The sequence below is a fragment of the Channa argus genome, chromosome 9, assembly GCF_033026475.1.
Source record: "Channa argus isolate prfri chromosome 9, Channa argus male v1.0, whole genome shotgun sequence".
NCBI lineage: Eukaryota > Metazoa > Chordata > Actinopteri > Anabantiformes > Channidae > Channa > Channa argus.
The window spans coordinates 14,540,130-14,544,829 of record NC_090205.1 but is presented as its reverse complement, the minus strand read 5'-3'; positions in this window follow the sequence as shown (position 1 = coordinate 14,544,829).

Sequence of the window (4,700 nt, the reverse complement as noted above, 5' to 3'; positions counted from 1 at the left end):
TTTAATGAACATTACGGAAATGATGGCCCCACCCACAGAGCTGCGGCGCCGGGATCTTCCCCCTCACACCGGCCTATGAGTTTGGAGATAAGGACTGCGTGTGCATGCGTGCTGTGCCGGCTGGGCTGGTCTGAGCAGATAGGGCTGCGAGGAAGCTGCTAAATAAATAAATTACACAACGTATTTGTGGGTACTTAAAATGATATAACAGCCCTTAAATATCACTGCGTTTGTGATTATAAGTGAAAAGAGTGATATGAAAAAGAAGCACTGTTGAATCACTGTGCGTAAAAAACATTAAAGCCTCTAAAAAATTCGGCCTGCGTTTAATCCGCAGGTTATTTTTGTAGGCGCTGTTAGTTTGTTTGGTACATAGCTCCCCCTGCTGGTGATCATAGCTGATGTGGAGCCGAAGGCCCTGGGGCCCTGATGTCCCCTGAACCCCCACACCCCACCCCCATTCATTGCAACTGGGAGGCAGTGACAAAGCTGTGAGGAGACCAGGTTGGAGGAGTCAGATGGACTTTCTTTTACGGAGGAACAGAAACGGGCTATACAAAACCAAAGTTATGCAGCAAGACTTCCTCTCTGTTTATAATTATATTTTCACATCCTCATTAGTGTTTTAAATGGAAATGTTACTTTTCTGTCTTAATTGGTAATCTTAATACTTTAGGTAGTGCAGAATGCATTCCAAAATCTTTTACATGGTGGATAATTTGTTTTAAATGTAAAACCTTAATGTAAATGTTTAAAAAATGTAGTGGAGTAAAAACAAAATTGAGTGTACAGGAGAGCACATATGAAATGGAATATAGGCCTAATGGTTACTGCACTGAACAACAGAAATTAATAAGCTTTAAGTGCAATTTCTGTCTTATTTTAACTGGTTCATTAATATACTGACAATTAAGAGCTAATGCTTATTAAAGAAATGTCTGCGAAAAGTGCTCCAATACAATATAGCAAAGCAAATTGCAGCTTTACTCTTTATTGTTTCTGAATGAAATATTTACCTTTGTCATATAGATAGTAAAAATTTGACAATTAGCACAAACTCTAAAAGTTAAACTAAATCTAAAAGTGAAATGCTCTGCAAACCAGATGAGTTTCTCAAATGAAGCAGAGCTTGTGGTGAAGTGGAACTAAGTTTGACTCAAGTACTGTAGATAAGTACATTTTCTGATACTTTATACTACTTGAGCACATTCCAGAGAGAACTATTGTAGTTTATTGTAGTAACTGTGTAGTTTACAGGTTACAAACATTTTTTAGATGCAAAACAGTTACAATACAGTTTATAAAACTGAACACATTGTTATAAATTCAACAATATGCTGTCACGCCAAGCTCTGCCAATAATATGTTACATTACTGTACATCAGTGATATTCCAGAAGTGTTCGTAATGTTTAAACCTAACATTACATGAGTACATTCTGTTGATTCACTTTACTTTTGCTTAAATAAGGTTTTGAAAGAAGAGCTTTTACTTGTAGAATGATAATGAATTACAACTTAAACAGAAAAAGGTCTAATACTTATTCCACCATGTAAGCTTAAACAGCTCTGCAGTAAAACATTTGCTAAAATGGGCATCAATCTGATAAACTATAACATTAAAATTACTACATTACATAACTACTAAATCAAAGCTATGTAAACCCCAGTGCATCTGTAAAGATAAACAAGTGGTAGTTTATAATACTGGCTATTACTAAAGAATACATAGTGCAAAATGAGTGGCCTAATGACCTTATCCTTTTGCATACATTTTGTTGATCGTTCTTTACTTCGGTTAAACTCTGTTTTAAATGCAGGAGCTTGCAAGAGACTATTTTGCATTTTAGTATTACTACTTTTGCTTGAAGACAGGATAGGCAATCTCGTATTAAGTGCCAACCGTGAGCTTTAAATGACCTTGCTTTTAGTCAATCAAATATGAAACTACTGCTTTTTAAGAAAGTTGATAAGGCTTATAAATCCACACATTTAATTAAATTTGAACCATTCTGACAGCTCCTCCTAAGTAAGAAGTCGGATCGAGATATAATTAAGTGGACTTTCAAATATGTAAAGGTAATAAGACAGTCCAGGCTCTCACACCTCTCTGTAAAGAAGCACTGAAGTGCAGTTCATGTGCCACTCTGTGAATTTACACTAAAAGCCTATTTTTTTTCTCCCTCTCATGCGCGCTCATGAAGACGCGTTCACGTTTGGCAGCTCCACGTCGACATTCTTCCAGCTGCATATAGTGAACTGCACAGGGCTGGGAGAAGAAAAGGTAAAAGCGTTGGTAGCCACCTTACGATTAGTGCGCTGCAACTCCGCAGACGGACATCAACCGCAGTGAAAACAGGCGTTTGCACCGTTTATCCAGCCAAGGCCTGTAATGTCCTCAGATCGCTTTCTGCTTTTGCATTTTATGATCTAGAGTCTTTGCCCATCGTGTCGGATTGCAGCTGGTCCCCTTGCGCCTACCTATACCAGGTACAGTATGACTTGCAGAACTTTTTCTTTTATCATATCACTAGCCGTGTAAACAACTGTAAATATAATGCTTGAAAGATTACATTATTTGGTTTATTTAAGTATTTTCACTTTTAAAGTTGCTGTCTGTTAACTGCTGTGGAAGTGCTCTAACCATCTTTAAACTGACAGAACTTAATACCCTTGGAGCTCAGCTGGCCTTCTGCACTTTCTTCATTGCTATCATATCTGTCTACATTGTTTAGTGAGTAGTTCAGTCTCCAGGGCTTGTTAAATTTAAAATGTTCATATTCAACAGGTAGAATCAATGACACACTGGTACAAGAGTCAAATAGTCCTACAGGGCCTATAGTATGTTTCAATTACTAAATCCAGAATCTTTAACCTTATCCATTAATATACAGAAGGGTTAGTTAGTTAACTTTGCAACCAAACAGATGGTCAACCTTAAAAAGGTAAGTAAGTCTTTTTCAGGATCTCATTAGGTGTAATGTAAAACAGGATCAATTATTGCACATTCCTAAATTATATCTAGCCATTTAATCACTTCTACAGAGAGCTGACAATGTGTAAAATGACTCTGTGCAACTCTATGGAGGACCCACCACACAGCGAGCCCTTCTGTAGGCCCAGACCTTGAAATTCAAAATTTGCTTGTATTATTGTACTATTTGTCTTGCATTAAACTCAAGATCATGAAAAAAAAAGATAATCCAACATGGCTGTCCTGTTTCCACTTGCTTTTTGTTCCTTACAGGTTAAGGAGCACCCGGTCGTGAGGTGGATAATGCTCTGCACAAGGACAAACCTATGAGCTGGCACTGTGGCTTTCCAAATAAAGTTCTGTGATACACTTAGACTCTAATTGCCTGTAGTCAGTGCATTACAGAACTTTGTTTTGGGAGTTAATACTTTAACTTATATGCAGTAAATCCTCAAACATATGGGTCTTCACATTTACAGCATGATGCAATATTTGTGTTTTGTCAAATAAATTTCTCTTTGATTTAATCATTCTTCAGTCTGCCATTTTTTATGATTAGTTTGAATTCTTATCCATATCAACACTTATGAGCAATGTTGCCCGTTATTTATTTATTGTAATTTTGTGCTAAATCATTACTTAAAGAGTACTGGCTTGTGCCATATGGAAACATTAGCCACGTTGGTCAGGTGACTGACTCGAGGTGAGGCATAAAGGTAAACATAGAAATCACAATGTTTAAGGTTAATCTCAGTTTTTATAGCTGCTTCACAAAGCTTGCACATATTATTTTGATGATTTGATGATGCCTCTTTATTAAGAGGAAATAGTTGTTTTAGACCAATTATGCATTTTTTTTCTAATTGTGGAATTCAAAGCAATCCAAAATGACCTCAAGCTAAAGATCTGTCATCTTAGGGGTTTGTTACCAGTTTTATATAAGCACAGGGTAGACCCTTATTTCAAAAAAAAAGTCATAAACAGATAATACAGGCATCAAGTGTGACCCTAATTCGGTTTACTTTAATATAAACCTTTAATCTACAGAAAATACATGTTTTTGTACATGGGTTCCTTTCCTGAATATATCAAGTAGTAAACCAACAATGGTTGAATTCCTTTTGCTATCTTATAACACTTATGCAAACTTTTTGCAAATTTCTTACTGAGCAAGGAGCATATGCAACCAGTCCTATAATGCAAGGAATTCTGGGAAATGCGTAAAACGGTGCATTCATGTGCTCATGTTAACTTATATTTCAGTGAGTAACATCAGAAACTATATCAACCTAACACAAACTAACACCTGTTTATTAAAAATCCCACAACAATTACAGGGAGACCTTTACCCTGACCCTGACCCAAATCCACACATGCCAAAGGCATAGGCTATCTTGACCCATCTCACATTTGAAATACAAGAACAACATAAAGCAGCAATTTTTGGTGATTTGGAATACAGGATTTTTTAAAAATAAATGTTTGGGAGTTAGAGATATAAGACATACATTAATCCAATTTATTAAAGCTAACATGCAGTTACTAATAAAAACCAAACTATTATCTCTGTTATCGCATGATCGTTTTTCTCATTTAATATGAATCTTTGTCATTCTACACTGAACCCATTAATATACAGCAAAGTAACAGTAAGTTGGTTTTCTGAGTGGTGCGGAGACTAATTGGGATTTTCCCACGGACATGAATGCAGCGCACTTTCCCTGCGC